The sequence below is a fragment of the Octodon degus genome, unplaced genomic scaffold, assembly GCF_000260255.1.
Source record: "Octodon degus isolate 3935 unplaced genomic scaffold, OctDeg1.0 scaffold00009, whole genome shotgun sequence".
In the NCBI taxonomy this organism is placed as follows: domain Eukaryota; kingdom Metazoa; phylum Chordata; class Mammalia; order Rodentia; family Octodontidae; genus Octodon; species Octodon degus.
The window spans coordinates 17558682-17578530 of record NW_004524585.1 but is presented as its reverse complement, the minus strand read 5'-3'; positions in this window follow the sequence as shown (position 1 = coordinate 17578530).

The window sequence follows — 19849 nt, the reverse complement described above, 5'->3', positions numbered from 1 at the left end:
AAATCTGCAGATGTGTTTTTAAATAGTGAAGTGACAGTTGATTCTTAAGTAGCTTGTGAAGAAATATTTTCGTGTTTATAATAGCAGAATCATCCTCTTCCTTCTCTTCCCTCTTCCTTTTCTTCTTTTTATTCTTCATCTTCATCTCCTCCTTTGCTTCCCAGCTTTCCCCTTACCCTCGTCCTTCTTCTCCTCCTTTCACCTCCTCGTCATCTTCCTCTCCTTCCTCTTTCTTCTCCTTCTCCTTCTGTTTCTTCCCTCTTCCCTCATTCCTCCTCTTCTCTTCTTGTGTGAGGCAGGATTTCTCTATGTAACCTTGAACTCAGTCCTCCTGCCTCAGGCTCCAAGTGGTGGAATTCAAATCCCCAGATTCACATATATTTTTAAAAAATAATAAAATTGAAAAAGTTTGCGTGTATCTCTTACTGAGTCACATTCCCACGTTGTCTAATACACATCAGTTTTTGAAATCAGATGCCTCTGGAAATAGTATTAACTTGTCCTGGCAGGCAGGAAGCAATGCACAAACCTTATGAATTAAGCATGAAGAAATAAAGACAAATGTGAGAGAAATGCCATCATAGCATGAAGTAAGTTGATCGATTTGCCTATAATAGCCCCCAAAAAGACCCATCAGAGTATTCTCCGTTGTGTCTCTGGCCCTCTCCTCCTCCTCCTCCCTCACCCTCTGTCCCCAACAGACACACAACCATGCATATTTTCTCCATGTACAAAACACATGAGCACAAACAGCTGTTCAATATTCACATACAGACCTACAGAACAGAAGTAAATGTCACCAATAAGTGAGATCCCATTAATACCGAACCAAATATGATGCTAAGGCTTTGGACCACCACGTCACCCACTAAGAGAAACATAATTCCTAATGAGAAATTGTGCAGACAAAGGAAATAGAATGCGAGAGGCAGAGAAGATGGAAGAAGCCTTTCCAGAATTCACTGAAACAAAACTTGCCAAGGCACCAAGCGGCCAGCTGAGGCACCCACGAGGCGCACACCTATTAGCCATTTTCATGTAAATTATGAATCAAGCAAGCAAGCAAGTCAAAAATAGTGGCAAACACTTAAGCTACAGTTGTAGACACTAATCAAAAGCTTGTTCTCACCTGTGCTCAGTGGGAACCATGCTTTATTCCTTCACTTTCAAGCTAACAGAACACAATTAACCAAAAAATAGCTCATTTAGCCAAGAAAAGCCATCCAACAGTAAGTTATTCAGGAAAATGCAATGCCAAAGTGTTTTATTGTTGGGTCCCTTTACAGCAGATGATTTTATAGCTTTACCATTAAGAAGACTGAGGATATACAACATCTCACTTCCCTTCTCTCCCCCTGTACTCTGCCCCTCCTTTGACTTTTTTGGACCCTTCTAGAATTTCTTGGCAATTTTTGTTACTCGCCAACCAGCTAAACATGGAAAAAACTCAAATATGGCCAACATGCTCCCAGTGCATGCAGAATGAAATCTGAACTGCTCCTCCTAGAAGTCAAAGTCATTCACTAATCAGCCCCTTTGGTCTCTACTCAGTGCAATTGTGAACAGCTACAGGATGGTGAAACATTTGGCAAAGCCTGGAATCAAAGGAGTGTTTCCAAGTGAATCACTGGGCAAGGTATTTCTTTCTTTTGAATACACCTTCAAGATAGTTAAAATATGTTTTCTGAGACTCACTGCCTGGAATTAAAACCTTGTCATCTTGATTACTATCTCTTTCACTGAAACATAGTACAGAAAGGACTTAGCCTCATCACCAGGCCTTCAGGAAAGAGTTAGAGTTCTTGCTTACTGATATGACATTTTTAACCACACAGAATGTTTTGGACTCATTCACTCTCTATTTGATTTACAATATATTCATCACCCAGAATTCAAACTTAACATCCTAAATCTTCATCCTTCTAAAAATACATGATAACAACACTCTCATTGGCAGCATTCGTTTTATCAATATTCTTTTCAGAGACCCCTAAGATGGCTCAAATTTCTTTTATTAAGACCCTCTCAGGACTTTCTGTAAGATGAAATAAGGGTGTATTTATATCACACTCCCACTGCACAAATCAGTACAACATAAGTAAATTATTCCAAAAACTTTCTCAGAGTCTGGCTCCTTGGCTAAAAACCATGTGTATCACAGTTTTTACAAAAACACATACCACTTCCTCAATAGAATAGGGCGGCTCCATCTGTGTGGTTCTATTCAACTATTGTACAGCGTGGAAACACATATTTATGAATCATTTGTCCAACAGACCTCACTGAATCCTTAACACCTGCTGCGTAAAGCATATCTGCGGGCATATGATCAAAATGTTTCAAAACTCATGAGAAACCAAAACAAAGCAGCTCTTTTTAAGTTTGACGTAGGAAAATAATAAATTTAGTTAAATTATATTTGTGAGCCGGACTTGAAAGTAGCAAACACCACTTTCAAAAGATGACAGTGGAGAGATCCAAAGAGACCCGAGAGGGCAATACTAGAGAAGTCAGGGGCCTGCTACTTCCGAATAGCCACCCTGCTCGAGCTCCTGCTTCCTTCTGATACCTGCCTTTCCGTTCACTTGCACACCCACGCCTAGACTTTTAAGAAAATCTTGGCCGTTTTGCCTTTTACCTTTGTGCTTTCTTCAGTTTGATGTTTGTTGTGATCAAAAAGTCATAATATTTAAGGATCATCTGGCACCAAAAAATGTTAGAATTATGGTCATGTACATTTTTATTGTGTGTAAATAGCTAGTCTAAATAGGACTATCCATGCAACTCTCTCGTGACCTTGGTTGTTTTATTCACATCACCTGCTTTTTCACTGCACGTTACCCACTCAGCACTCAGCACTGAAATAGAGAATCATTTTACAGACAGCTATCTGACTGATTTGTAGATAGACTACTAAACAACTGCTTGCCTATTTCCCCTGCATTTTCCCCTGCATTGATCAAATAATCCTGAATCACGAGGCGGCAGCGCTCTTCCTCGCCTATTGACTCCATGTTCATTTTCTTCTCTCCAGACTCTATTTCATTTCCTCTTTATCTGACTCAGCCGCATTTTCACTTTATCATGGGGAGCAAGTCAATTTCAAGTCAGAGGGTTATCACTGAAGATTATCAGGGTGGACATCTGTTCATACACAGATGCACAAGATGACTAGACATATGAGGATCTCTCTCTCTCTCTCTCTCTCACACACACACACACACACACACACACACATACTACTACTACTACTACTACTACCTAAACAAATCTGTCAGCTGTCACTCGGCCCTTGCTAGGTATCTCACTTTGATTACTGGTGACCTCCAGGTCAGAAGGGGATAAGAACAGGAACAGAGAAAAGCAATAAATAAGTTCTTCTGACAACTGAGATTTTATCACCAACAGTGGTATGATCACTAAATGCTCAGAATAATGAAAGCTTAATTCCTCTTATTCTCTATAGACAGGATACTTAAAAACATTTTAAGCCTCTCAGACAGAATACTGTAATTTTTGGAAAGAAGAAAAAGAGAATTAACTTGCACTGTTATCTGGAATTTAAAGTAGTTTCATGGTGCTAAAATTTTATCAAAGAGTTTACTGCTAGTGTTTCAAATGGATACAGAATGACTTTATATGTAGCCCGGCACTATATTCTTATAATACTACAATTTTAGTTGTGATTAAAATGAGGGATTATAATCCTATGTACTTAACTTGAATTAACATTTCTGTTTATGAATTACCCAAAGGGAATAACAGAGTGGAATCCTCAAGTTCAAAATTGAAACAGTGCCTCTGGAAAGTAAAATCGCATACTAAGAGAGATTCTCTAATGTGTTGTTCTCATCCGGGTATAATTTGTCCCTCAGGGGATATTTGGTAATATCTTCAGGCATTTTATTCATTGCAACTTGGGGGTACTACTGGCATCTAGTGGGGAGAGGCCAGGGATGCTGCTTAACACCAACCATGGAAAAGATATCCCACTCCCTATAACAAAAAAGTATCTGCAAATACCACTTCTGTCAAGATGGAGGAACTCTGTTCTACTGGAAAGGCACCCATGCTCCTAAGCAATACCATCACCTTACAATGAACAAAGGAAAAAGAAGAAGATATAAGCCCACAAAATTATGTTTACATTACGATAAATTCAGAGCTACCCATTGTCAATTAAAAAAAAACTATCTTTGTGCTGGGAGCTGGAATGAACATGAGAAGGGGTTCAATCCAAATTTCACTGAGCAGTGCGAGATAGCTTAGCTCTCTGGAGAGCTTGTGCCTCCCCACGTTGTGAGCTCTTGGCCAGCAGTGGCAGTGGGGAACAGGGATGGATGGACTTGTTTTTTATTGGCTGACACAACCGTAAACTCCCCTGAGAGCCATATTATGAACTGTTCTCCAAAATGGTCAGTTTAATGAGATCAGGATGGTTCAATCTGGACAGAAAGGGTAAGAAGGGATTACTGCTGAGGTTAATAGCATAATTAAGGAAAATAGGGGTGAACATGTGTTTATTCATCAAAGGTTATTGTACAAAAATTAAGATTAAACCCTTGTAATTTAAAAGTAATAAATTTAGGGGAAAATAACCTGCATACCCTCCATACATTCAGAAAATCTGTATTTTTTTTTTACTCTCAAGAGGAAGTTTGATTTTTAAAATTAATACCTTTAAAAGATCTTACACAAATTTATTTGCTTAAAAAAACCTTTTTCAGTAGGATCTTAAAGAATGCCAAGCTATTTAGGAGTTGCATTAGATAGCTCTGTGCTGGCTGTGGTCGCCGTGGCTATTAAAAATGCTAAATAGATGCCAGGTGGTTGACAAAAAAAGTTGAAAAGGATAGACTTTGACTGAACGCTGCCTTCAGGAAATAAACCAAACCATGTTTTAGAACTAAGTGGATAAGAGTGGTAGCCAGTCACTGATCCGCTGTACTGTCTGCTGTGCTGCCTCACACACACCACGAACACTGCTGGGGCAGGTGGGACCTCAGTCGTGGTGAACAGTGTTGTGCTCATCTCCCTGGGCCATCTTAGGTCACAGGTGACTTTGCTTTGCAAAACCCCCATCCTGGAACTATGGCTCATGGAAGCCAAAGAAAGAGGTAGAGAAAGTCTCACAAATTACTCTACATACTTCTCACTATTCATTAGTGAGGGCTGGACACCTGTTTCCACCCAAAAGGAAATAAAAGCTAGAAAGCATTATCCATAGCAACAACTTCTATCATCATTTTGATGCCATTTGCCCTGGAAGCCCACTCAGCACTTGCTACTCTTTTTACCACCGGAGAGGGAGACTGATAGGGAGAGGGAACAAGATCTCTGTCCTTTTTTTGTGACACTAACCTCTGGTCTAACATAGGTAAGTCATCTTGACAGAGCTCAGATTAAATATTTATGCTGTAAAATTTTTCAACTGAAATAAGCTAAGACTTCTTCCTTCAAGAATCCTAAAGGAGAAAAATTTCTTAACATAAAATTTTCAAAAGACTATGGATGTTTAATGTCTACAAGTGCAATAAATTTCCATCCAAGAATGTGACTTTTGAGGTATGTATGTTCTTACTACATATGTCCCTTCAAGCTACTATTTAAGTGTTGGGTTGATGGGTCAGATCAATAACTCCTAACCTGCTTTCCTGGATTTCCAATCAAAAATGCCTAATGCTGCAATGATATGGAGAAAATAAATTGCATTAAAAAGAGGCACAGGTCTCAAAGGTACCAAGAAGAATACAGAGAAAGAGTGCCTAAAGTGAGTATGTCAAATTGATATTGTGTCTCCGAAGAGCAGAGCACATGAGAGAGAGCTCAGAACAAAAATGAGAAAATTGTAAAAGACCAGTTTATATTTGTGGAAATGATCTCTGCAATAGCCAGAGGCAATCTGCAACCAGCATCTTGGTGTTGGTCAGAAATATTGAAAGCAGCCCAGAGGCTGAGCTAAATTGTACTCTTGACACACCCGGAAGCAGTTGTTCCTATCATTAATCTAGATGATATTATCCTCCTCACTGACTCCAGGTTCTTACTCCTTTTCTTTTTCTGATTCTCTCTGCTTTTTCAAGGGAAAAGATAGTGCAAGAAATGAGAAAACTAAAGCTGAAACCTTATACATTAACTGAAGGAGAAAATTACATATGGTCAAATACTTCATAATAGCTAACTGTGAACAAAGTTTGTCTTTAAAATTTTCTGCTGAAGAGTTCCCTTAATTACAGAACTTCCCAACAGTAATAGGAAAGTTGTATTTTATATCTAAACTTTCATAAGTATACGTATTATTAGAAGCACCTGATATGACTGTAGTTATTCATTTTATTCAAATATGAAATTAATATTTCCTATAAATCATGAACCTCTTTTCACTGGTATAACTTTTATTTTACATATTCCAATATGTACTTAGAAAAATGTTACTGTGAATTTTTTTTCAATTCACTTGACTGGATAAAGTTTTAAGAGTATCTGGTATTTTAAAATAAAATATATTATTGAATACAACTAATTTATAAGAGGAAATGTATGCAAACATGTGCTTTTATATGCATATGTGTTTGTAGACATAGATATATCAAATATCCGTATAGGGTAGACATACAAGCATATTTTATATACTCATATAGGTGAGCATGTTTATAATGCATTGATATTTGTATCTTTAGCCTATATAGATTTATCAACTATTGCAGTAGATGCCCTGGTTATCACACAGATTTCCCTTCAGTACTGACAGTCTACATTTCCTCAAATACTCCAGGAAGCAAGAGGAGGCAAGTGTGCTCAGAGACAGGTAACTTAGCAAAATTCCATCTTTCCTCCCCTTTCACCTTCCTTCACTACTGACTGCTCCACCCAGAGGTATAAAGACTCAGCCATCTTACTTTGGTTCAGACATTTCTGAAAGCCCAACTCAACTACAGTTCCCTGCAGGCTCTCCTGAGGCCTCCATTGTGGCTGTACCACTTCTGTACCATGCTGTAGCTCTTTCTCACTCTAACCTTTGTTTCTTCTTTCTTGTCTGGTATTGATCCCCAACTCATCCCCTATTCTGTACATCATCAAAATCCCTTTCCTGAAAACTGAGCTAAGATAGATAAGTATTTTTACATACTATCACAAGGGTTTTATTTGGGTAATTCACTTACTTTTTGCTGATTTTGTTTTCCTTTCTACAAAATGAATAAAAATAAAGTACACACACGCACAGCAAATAATAACTGTTATCGGGACGGGGGAGATGGCTCAGACTCAGTGGAATAAGCACTTGCCTGACAAGCACAAGGGCCTGAGTTCAATCCCTGGTTCCTAAAAGAAAAAAAAAAAGAACGCGTTAAAATGACATCTAGCATGTAAAAGGATCTAACAAAATATTAACCATTATTATTTTTGCAATAACTTTTTAAGTATCTTTCAAATGATTGAGACATTGCACTTAGTTAAAATTCTTAGAATAGATCAAAACTTTTATTTTAATGTGTTTAGCTGCAAACTATTTTGTAAATAATCATTTTTCACACTTGAATTAATTCCTAGAAGACATTTAGAAAATTGAGTCAAAGGTTATATGTATTTAATGATAATGTGCACTTCACTATTACAGAATGAATAATTGTCCATTATAGAGATTTTCTAGTGAACAAAAATGTAGACAGTGACAAAGACTGAAACTTCTATAATTTTCTTGAAATTTAAGGAACTCTTTCTATCCATCAGTTACACATACAAAGATTCAACAAGCTGCTAACTAAAAATATGCAGGATAAAGTTTATAACTGAAGTCTGGAGAGATAGCTCAGTGGACTAAGTACCTGCTTAGGCAAGCACAGGTGACAGTGTTCGATCCCTAGTACCACATGCCATGCCAGGCCCACTCCAGGAGCGCTGAACTGGCCATGGAGACAGAGTGTAGTGGCCCATGCCTGTGATCCCAGCACTGGGGAAGCTGAAAACAGAAGGACCACTACCTGTCCAAGGTATGTAGTGAGACTCTGTACCAAATACATTAAAAAAAAAAAAATAGTGTGGCTGAGACATTTTCTTGACATTTTCTCCTTAAAAAGAACAGTGCAGGACTAAAGCACCTACAAGCAGACACAGGGGCTGGGGGTTCAATCCCCAGGCCTGCAGTGCTGGCCGCATCCCCAGGGCAAGCTGAGATGGCAATTGAGACTGGGCATGGTTTCGCACACCTGTAAACCCAGCTCTTGAGAGACTGTAAACAGGCAGATCATTACGAGTCCAATCGAGTAGTGAGACCCTGAACACCCTGTAGACCCTTCCCTAAGATACAGAAAAAAGAACTGTGCAGCCACTATTTATACTACATCTGCATTGCATTTGGTATTATAAGTAATCTAGAGATGATTTACAGTACATGGGAGGATGCAGATTATGTACAAATATAGTGTTATTTTATATTAGGGACTTAAGCATCATGGATTTTGCTTTCTGCAGTAAGATTTTTGGAATAATCTATGGATACTAAGGATAGTCATCTCTTATGATTTGGTTGAGGAATATGTTCATATGCTGACTAGTTATGATCACCAATGTATTTGTTAACAATCAAAGAAAGCTGGTGAACATTACATACTGAATGACATACTGTCTATTTTTAAAGGGGTTATAAAATTCATAGTTACATTTGTATAGATAGATTGATTGGTTGATTGATTGATATGGATATAGATATAATCTATAGATATTGTCCCTGAAAATATTCACAAGAGAGAAATCACCAGAGAAAAGATGTAAAAACCTGGGAAAGAGACATCTTAATATATACTCTATTAAAATATTTTTGAAAGCTATAACCTCACATTAACATTTTTAAAGTTGAACATTTAAAAATATTTGACTAAGTTAGGCTCATGGAAGAAACAATAGAAAATAAATTTTCTTAATACTACAATACACATACAAATATATGGAAATGCCTACATCCTCAAATTCTTGCCAGCATTCAGTCTTACTAATTTTATAGGCAAACTACCCCCCTTTTACATTAGATGATTGGTTTGCACTGTTTTAAAAGTATGTGTTAAGCGAATACATTTGATGGTTTGCGTGAGGGGACTTCCAAAAATGGTGATATGAAATCTTCAGCAAATCACCCCCACAGAAAATCATAGAACTGTACAATATTGTTAAAAAGCTTTCAGCATGCTGAAAGTGATTAAACAATAGACTGAGGGATGTTTATTCATGAAGAATCACTGACCTTCTGTGATATTAACTGATTGTGCCAACTTGAGTGAGAAATGCCAACCAAATTGTGCACGACCAAGAGGATTTGCTGAAGACAGATGAATCGGCCTTGTAGGCTTGTTGACTGAATGACATAAAGGAGCCCCGAAGCAGGAAGATTCTCTTCTGTTTCTTTAGAGTAGTTGCGATCTTCACATTCACCTTTGATGTCATCTCCTGGCTTCCAGAATAAGCCCTTCAGTCTTCTGATATGGACTGGAATGGAATATACTACAGTGAGCTCTGGATCTCCACTGGATCTGGATCTCCACTGGATCCTTCAGATCTCCCGCACACACTCTTGCACACCTTCTGCATTCTATACTCTTCCTTCACACCTGGCTCTGCAGGCAGCCCTTGTGAACCAATTGTGTCAATTCTTATGTACTTGCATATCTTGCATTTAAATCTGTTTCTGTAGTGAGCACTGACTGACGCATACTACTCGTGGGAAAGACAGAGGACTACGGCCTTGCTACTCATATTTGCTTCCATTCTCCTCCCCAGTTGAAAGTAGTAGAATGAGGATCCTGATTAGTCTTCCAACACCCCGACTTTATCATAGCTGTCATGCAATGTGTTGAATGCTGTGTTACCCCCAAAATATGTACACTGGATACTAGATCTCAACAAAGTAATATTAGGAGGTGAGGCTTTGGGGTAGTAATTAAATGATAAAGTTAGAGACCTCATAAATGGAATTAATGCCCCTGTGAAAGGAGTCCAGAGTACATTCTGGCTCTCTATTAACCATAATAGAGAACAGCAAAAACTCAACTATCTATGACCCAGAAGAGTGTCCTCATTTGAAGCACAATACACTGAGGCCTCCTTTCAGATTTTTAAGTATCTAGAACTGTGAAAAATAAGTTTTGTTGTTTATAAGCTTCTGAACCTAAAATATTTTCATATAAGAACTTGAACTAACACATCTTACATCAATTAACATCACTGTCATCAAAATTCAAATATGATGGGTGTGCACTAACAAGTGGCAAAAACTCTACTTGAGTTTTTGCCTATAAAGCTTAGATTCAAATGCATCATAAGTGTGGCTTTGCAATTGTCCTTTGGAATTTTTGTTGTTGTTGTTGTTAAATCAGTGAGGAACAAATCTTCTTAGGGCTATGTCAACTTCAGTAGCAAGATAGATGACTCACAGTCATTGAATGATTCTCTCTTCTCCCATTACTCATTCTCTGGTCTTGCCACAGTCCTGCCAAAAGCTTATTTTAAAGATCTGTTCCACTATTTCTGCTCTTTACATACAAGGATGTTACCTTAAATGCGCTCATTACTGAACATTATATCCTTGTCTTTTGCACAAAACTCTGACAAATGCATTTAAAAATAAGATGAAAAATTGCTGGAGTAAAACCTTATTTAAACAGTGGCATCAACATTGGGAAATTATAACTACACATACCACATTTGAGTCTTTTGGAAATATGTAGATTCCATATTGCTGGATACTGAAAAATGTCTTTTTAAAAGTGTATTAATATTTCAATCTACTGAAAGTGTTTTCATATCTCATTTTCCTCAGGGTGTACTTAAATATATCTTAAAACAAAATTTATCTTAAATTATTCTAAAGTCAAACTGTATCAGGGAATAATATAAAGTCAAAGAGATACTGGAAATTATTAAATAAAAGAATTTAGTTTTTTAAACCTTTATCACAGACATACCAATTTCTCTATTACCTTCATCTATTTTTAAGTTCTAGCATAGATGATTCTGCCCAAGGATTCGACTGAGAACAAAGAATCTAAGTAAGTTTGTAAATCTCATTATATTCTCTCCTACCACTTATTTCTAATCAGTTTAACAATGAAACTGACATAAAATTATCCTGTTGCATTTAAACCACAAACATTTGTATGCTGTTAAGATAGGAGGAAACTTTTCTTCCAGTCTAGATCTAAAAGACTAGCTATTTATTGTAACTTCCAACCCAAGAATTTACATCTTCACTACCTATGCATGAAACTCTGGAAGACTCACAAGAAGAAAAAAACCTCAGGCCTTTTATAAATCTTGCCATTTGTATATTTAGAATTAAGAAAATAGGATAATTACTTTTCTGATTATACTCAAAAAATATTACAAGGGCTGGGGATATAGCTCAGTGCCACAGCACCTGCCTGGCAAGCATAAAGTCCTGAGTTTGATTCCTATTACAAAAAAACAAACAAAGTACAGTTATAAAATATAATATAAAATTTTTTCATCTACTTCTAATTTAACTTTGTGCTGGTATTATTACTAGCACTAAAAGGCACACAAAGAGTATACATCCTGAATGTATTGTCAGCCCTTTATTCCAATTTCAGCATCTATAAAAGTTTTATAAATCTCAAGAACAAATTAATTCCACACATGAAGATTTGGTATAAATTCAGAAAGATAAGAACTGGGAGGAAGCATGTGTTGAATTAAAAGTACACGAAGAGGGGGAGTGATTTTCAGATCCTCTATGCATAAAACAAAATCTCAATGATCATCTGCCATATCTTTAAAGTAATAATAAATGTGAAGAGTTATTTCCATATGGAATGTTTTCCACATCCTTTAACTGATAGGGACAAATAGATAAATCATTCCATATCTCAAATTCTCCTTTTGTGTGTGTGGGGGTGGGGGGTCATGAGTCTTTTTGCCTGGAGGGAATGTGAGCGGCTAGAGGAGAGGATTAGGAGATAAAAAATGTGAGGACGATGATAAAATTTTCCCCAGCTCTGGTACTAACAAGTCACTCCACCTCCAAAGGCCATAAGAGATGTTAACATGGAGTCCCCCAGTCTCAGTCCAAGTTACAAAGGCATTGGCCAATTACAAAGAACAGCAAACATACCAAGAAACACCCTATTGTGCATACTAAGAAGAACAAGGGAATACACAAATTTCTAGCCACTACAATGGGGAAGGAGAAGCATCCATCATTTTGAACCAAATAAATTATTTACATGTATTAATAGCTGAGGACATATTTTTACTGAGTAAAATATCATGAAACGTAACATCTCCAATGCTTTGCCTTGATAGCAGTGCAAGTTACCCACGTGAGCTCTCATGCTTTTACCGAGAATACACCATCCTCAAACTTACCACTTCACATTATCATGTAAGGCCCTGGAAACTTCTGCTAAATATCTAATCCTAGAGATTTTTGGACAAATATCCAGTAAGACTGGGGACAAATTAATTCACCAAATAATTACACCCAACACCAAAACATATAGATACTCATAAAATTATATGCTAATGAAAATATTTTATCTAAAAGCAAAACCTTTTTGCTGTATGATATGAAAAAACAGGAAAAGAGAATTTTCTGTCTCCAAAATAATAACAAATAATTACTAAGAAAATACAAGAGGATATTTTTAAGAAGTAAAATGAAGCTTTAAAAATGAAGACAAATGCTAGGATTTGCAACTGAAAAACCAGGACTGTTGTGTAAGTGGAATGCCCAAAGAGGATGGGACCCAGCTGCTACAATGTTCGTTTAAGATCAAATGAGAAATATGGGCTCTGTTATGTTCAAAAATATCCTCTGTAATCTGAACCATGCCAAATTCTTTGCCCGTAAAATTTTATGTTTAACACGTGTCTTTCTCTTTGTTAATTACATAACTACTTTTATGAAATATATTTAATGGAGAAAACAAACTAATATTAAATCCAAAAATTAGAAAAATCACAAAAGAAAAAATGAAAATTTCATATTATATTCATTTAACCACATCTTTTGAGCTATTCTTCATATTTTGTAATTGAATAAGTTTTATAATCTAATAATTATTAATATCATATGACTTTAAAGGTTTTCATGTTTCCTGTTACATATTGAAATACACAAGATTTCATGACATCATCGTGTTTTCATGCAACATAATGTTTAATATGAAAGAAAAATTACTTACAAATATTTATTAACTTGTCAAATTTACACTTTGGTTTGCCTTTACTGCTCCCCTTTGTTTTAGGTACATAGCCAACAATATACGACAGCAAGATATCAAAGTCAAGGACCACTTCTTGGGAGAACGCATATCATAGTATCAAAACAGAGGCTGCTCTTCCTCCCTCGACATACCTTTATCTTAGAAAAATAAGCGTTTCTATTTGGTGTCTCAAATACTACAATACATTGTTGTTTCACCAAAAATTGTATACACACTTCAAAAAAATTTATGTTTCAATATTAAATTTACTGTGACACCATGAGACTAACACAAGTTACCTTTGGCCTCTGCTATTACAGGAAGTGCTCAACGTGGTGGCCAGGAACTTCTACACATTTATTAATATGATAAGCTGCTGCTTGAGTTACCATGGTCGGTGAGATTGCTACCCAGGCATTCAATTTCCTCTCTATATGAAGGCAGTGTAGTGGGTTTTCTGTGATATATGACATCCTCTAGGGTCCCTGTATGAGGGTAACACCATCTCTTGAGAAAACACCACACTATTTTTCTTTTCCTAAAGTGTGTGTGTGTGTGTGTGTGTGTGTTGCATTCACAACATTTCAGTTCCATATCCCACTAAGAAATTATTTTCTTCTTTAAAAGATAATTTTGTGGGACTTCCACTTCGAAATATGGAATTTCAATTTCTATTAGATTTTTCTACATATTATAATCAACCATAAAACTGAACAAAACACACGACATGATGATTTTCTGATACTGGATAATAAGTGGCACAGGGCAGTAATGTCTGAAAGAAGGAACACAGAGGCGATCTAATGGACATTTGGACTTCCTGTCCAGGGGCATCTCTCTAATATTGTTTAAAGAATTATACACTGAGAGAAACAAGACTGGCCACAAAGCTAAAAAGCAATGGGTAAGAGTTTAACTACTGAAATGGTTAGAATTTACAGGACAAGGTATTAGAAAGAAGTTGAGGTGGAAAGACTGACCTAGAAATCCATGTGATCCTTAGGTCAAAGGCTGAGCTGCATATAAGATGTGAAGACATAGAGGGGTCTAGCAGTGAGTGATGTTTACAGGATTGGAAGCGAAACAAAAGAAACAGAAGTTATACCATTTGGAAAGGTGCTTATATTCCAACCCAACCAGATGTAATTGAAATCACGACCTCCATCTAAAGCACTAGAAAAATCTAGAATGTAAGAGCAAGGACCATGTCCCAACAATGCTTAAACCAAGATTTGATATATCTAAGAGCTTCCTAATAAATTATTACTGCCTACACCAAACTGAGTACTATTTTAGAAACACTCTCTAACCCATATTATCTGTAATACAGTATCCACAACAGAGGTTCAAAATATTCAAAAGCCAAAAATCTTCTGAAAAAATAGAAAAAAAAATTACCTACTATTAAGAAATAAAACCATTAATAAAAAAATACTCCAGGATGTTACAAATATTATAGTAAGCAGATTACTTTAGAGTATCTAGAACTAAGATATTCTAATAGTTAACAGAAACTATAATCTTAGTGGGATGACATAAGAAACTTCAGAAAAGAAAGGAAATTAGAAGAATGAGAGGAGAGAGAAGTGGGGAAAAATAGAAATGTGCAAATAAAATGCACAATACCTGAAATGAAGTTTTCACTTTGATGCACTTGAAATGGCAGAAGAAAGGCACAATTAGCTAGTGTGGTTGAAATAATCTGATCTGAGTAACAGGAAGGAAAAAGAAAAGAAAAAATTAACAACTACTCAGTGACCTCTTAGAGAATATCAAGAAGTTAAATTCCTACAGGTAGAGTCTTAGAAGAGGGAGACAAAAGGATATGAAATAAATATTTGAAGATATAGTACTGGAAGTTGTCACAAACTAATGGAAAAAACCTCACATTAAAGAAGCAGTAAGTTTATGAAACCCAGAATAAGGACAAAAAAAAAAAAACAAAAAAAAAACACCTGCCCATATAAAAGCAAAATTGCATTTGCAAAGATAAAGAAGACAGTTTAAATTAAAAAAGTCAATGCATATGGAGCTTAAAAATGTAAATCATAACTGACTTCTCATCAGAGAATATTGGAGCAAAATGTATGCAAAGATCAGAGTAAATATAAATAATTTGTTTGTTTTTCCTTCTCATAATTTCTTTTTAAAAATAAATAACACAAACTAATATAATTAAAACAAGTACAAAATGAAAATATTTGACCAACTATGACAAAAATTATAGGAAGCATGCTGTTCTTAGATTTTTATATCTGTGGTGCATAAAGTACAAGTTTTCTATTAGTAAAATATTAATTTTAGATAGACTTTGAAGTGTACTCTAATTTGCATACTCTAATCAATAGAGCACCTACTAAAGGATAATAAAACATAGAAGAGTAAAGCTAAAAATCCAGAAAAATAAGAAGAGCCCTACAAATGATCAATAAGACAAAACACAGGATTCAGAGAGGGTTTAAGGACCCAGGAACAAATAACACCAGACAGAGCACAAATCACAACAGCAGACTGTAACCCATCAAGTCAGTAATTACGTGAGAGCCAGGGAGATAGCTCAGTAAGATAAGCACTTTCCTGGCAAAGTGAAGGGGCCTGAGTTCAATCCTCGGTTCAGAAAAAAAAAAGTAATTACATGAAAAGTAAACAGGTAGTCAAATTAAAACACGAATATTTACAACTGATTACAAAAGAAAATTCACCTATGTGCTCTCAAAAAGATATGCACATTACAAATAAATTAAAAATTAAAAAATAGCAAATGTGCACCACGCCAACAAAAGCATTTTAAGATAGGCATTGGGCCTTTAGCATAGGAAAGAGACCAGATTACTAGGCAAGTTATACTGCAAGCGGTGGAGGTTTTATATAATACTAAAAGGTTAAATTAGGGCTGGTGAGATGGCTCAGTGGTCTAAAGCACCTACTTAGAACAAGCTTAGCAAAGCACAGCGACCTCAGTTCAATCCCCCAGCACCACATGCCAGCCCGCCCGCCCCCTGGTGGGCTGAGCTGGCCACACACACACACACACACACACACACACACACACACACAAATAAATAAAATTTAAAAAAATAAAAGGTTAAATTAAGGCAACAGAAAACTAATAAAAATTATCAAAATACAAGAAGCAAAAACTGACAGAAATAAAGGAAAGAGACAAAAATTTTCTAACCTTGATTGGGTTCCACACCCCGTTCAAAGTTAGTGATAGAATGCGTACAGAAACAGTACAAATATAGAAATGGGGAAGCGTCAAGCATTCGCTACAACTGACATTAACACAGGACTGCAAAAGCGCAGATTCTTGTCAAGTACAAATAGAACATTAACAAACATAGACATATTCTGGGACATATTCTTATTAATCACGATTAGTTTTGTTGTAAGAAAACTAAATTTTAAAAGAAGTATAATGGATATATAAAGAAGAGATGAAACAAATGTTTAGTTAAAATCAGAAAAGACAGAAAATAAGGATCAAAGCATGTGGTACTATTCAGTCATATGTCCAACCTTGCATAACTGTATCTGTTAATCTGAGCAACAGATTTGATGATAAAAATCGGTAATATATCAATCATTGTTAATCAGCTATTCCTGCTTTGAAAATCTGTAACATACATATTGTTGTGTGTTCCCCTGTTTCTGCATTTATTTTTGTTTTTCTTGGTTTTGTTTTTACTCTTCAAAATAAAAGAAAATTATAATAATAGAAAGTATGAGACAATATATTCCATATCATACTCAAAACTTAACAAAATTATAGTAAGTAGAATGTAAGTTAAACTTCCAAAAGTGGCAATGCATCATGATCAAGTGAAGTTCATCCAATATTCAGTTTTGAAAATTGATCAGTGTGACAGAGCATGTTAACATCAAAGTTATAACATCCCCATAAATGAGGGAATAGTTGCTTGAAATTTTGTACCTAGTAACAATAAAAATTTAGAGCAAATTAAAAATATACAGAGACCAGGGAGATAGCTTAGCAGAGTTAAGTGTCTGCCTAACAAGTACAAGGTCCTGAGCTCGGTCACTGATACAAAAAAAAAAAAAAGTCAGAAATTTCTCTGTTTGATAAATATATGTACAAAAACTACATACAATTAATCTGATACTAAGTGGTGATATATAAAATGCTTTTCCCCTATAATTGCAAAGATGCAAGAAGTCTGATCTTTCCAGACTTACTGAAAATTGTGTGAAAGTTGTAGGCTTTAACAGACAAGAAAAATTAGGTGAAAGCCATAACTGCTGGAAACAAATCCTTAAAACTTCATGGAGCTTTCAGCTTTTGGCCAGGAGAAAACCATGTTGCAACTTTCTCCTTGTCCCTGAGCCCAGGTTCATCAGACACCAGCCACCTCCACCTTGTGGCCAAGTTCAACCCCAAAGAGAGCAAGTCCTGTACCTGCTGTGCATCTTGAGAAAGTCGGAGCTACGCCTGCCTGGCCCCAGATCTGTCGGTCCCTTGGGTCTGTCTCCCCTAGCTTGAGTGATGACATCACCAAGGCAAGTGGTGACTGGAAGGGTCTGAGGGTTATGGTGACACTGACCATTCAGAACAGACAGGCTCAGATTGAGGTGGTACCTTCTGTCTCTGCACTGATCATCGAAGCCCTCAAGGAGCCGCCAAGAAGTAGAAAAACATTAGACACAGTGGAAATATCACTTTTGATGTGATTGTCAACATGTGTGACAGACGCAGCACTGATCTTTTGGCCAGAGAACTTTCCAGAACTACTAAAACATCCTGGGGACTGCCCACTCTGTGGGCTGTGATATGGACAGTACACACCCTAGGGACATGAAAGATGACATCTACAACAGCAATGTGGAGTACCAGCTAGCCAAGAAGTACAAGAACATATTTCAATAAAAATTGATCTGAAAAAAATTCATATAGTCTCAACAAAATTATGTTCTTAAAAAACCTCAATATCTAAAAAGGATGTACAGATTTGCTTAATGAGTTTATAGGTTGTGTTAGATATATGTACCAATGCCCTAAGAGGAATACCATTAAGCTCTCATAAAAATACAGAAATGTTAAACATAGAACAATCAGATGATTTCTATATGCCAACCATGATTTCTTGAAATTTGAAATGAAAACTGAATCCATTTTATACACAAATAATCAAAACATTTTATAATACAAACTGTAAGGATAAAATTGTAAAATTTATAGAAGAAAGAAAGAGCAATTTTATGACTTTTGGTTATGCAAATGTTAATATTAAAAATATAAACCATAAAATAGATAATTTTCACTCCACCAATATAAAAATTTTCTATTCTTAACAAAACCCATTTAAAATAACAAAAAGTCAAGAGGCAGACAAGAAAAAAAAAAAACATTTGGAACCAATAAAGGAATAGTATTAAAAATACAAAAAGAACTAAAAGTCAGCAAATTATTTTTAAAAACATATTTTTCCAAGTAAAGGACATCATGAAATAAGATATACTTTAAACATCCATATGAGATGATAAATTCATTCACCATCTAAGAATTTAAAAATTAAATCACAGTGTAATGTTAGTACTTCATGTTAACAAGAAGAGTTAGTATGCTAAAAGCTGAAGAAAATTCATATGTATAAGGATGAACAGTAAAAAGAACTCAGATACCTTGACACTGTGGGTACGATATGGTACAATGAAAGAGGCAAGCAATTTGCCATTTTCTCATGAAGCTAACCACACATGAAATTCAGCTACTACACATGTAGGTACTTATGTAACCAAAGTGAAAACACATTTACACACATGTCCAAAAGATGTGTACAATGATATTCAGAGAAACTCAGTCATAACAGACCAGAAGGAGAAACATCTCAAATGCCCATTAGTAGCCAAATGGATGAGTAAACTTTGGTCTAATGCCACAGTGGAATACTACTCAGCAAAACAAAGGAACAAAGAAACGCAATACAAGGGAACTGTCTCAAACAAAACAGGTGGGCACAGAATGCTTACTAATTCCATTTATTTGAAATTCAAAGAAAAGGCAAAACTAGTCAATGAAGGTAGCAATCAGATCTTTGGTGATCTGGCATGGAAGGCAGTGTGGAGATTAATACAAAAGATTAAGAGAAAATCTTTTTTTTTAATTGTTATTTTTTATTTTTGCAGAACTGGGGATTGATCTCAGGCCCTTCCATTTGCCAGGGAAGTGTTTATTCTACTGAGCCATCTTCCGGCCTCAAGAGGAAATCTTTTATAGTAACTGAAATATTCTATAATGTTTGTTACAGTTTTGGTTTATATGTATTACATTATTGTGCTTATTTATTATACTTTATTTTGAAGTCTGTACATTTTTGTATATAATTATATGTGAGAATGAACACTTCACTGGTGTGAACTGACATTTATCTTTTAAAAAGGATCTATTGATCGAAGAGAAGTAGAAATCAAATTTCCATTAAAAGATTTTTTTAAAACACGACAAGAAAAGAACAGATCTGAAAGAGAATTTATGTGCAGGTGACACAGCTGAAAACCTTCCTTTAGTTTATAAAGAATGAATTAGTAAATAAGCAAATAAAGGAAAAGCAGACTTCAAATACCCTCACATTCTTAAATCCAGGTTGACTCAACATGAAATCAAGTTAATCAACACC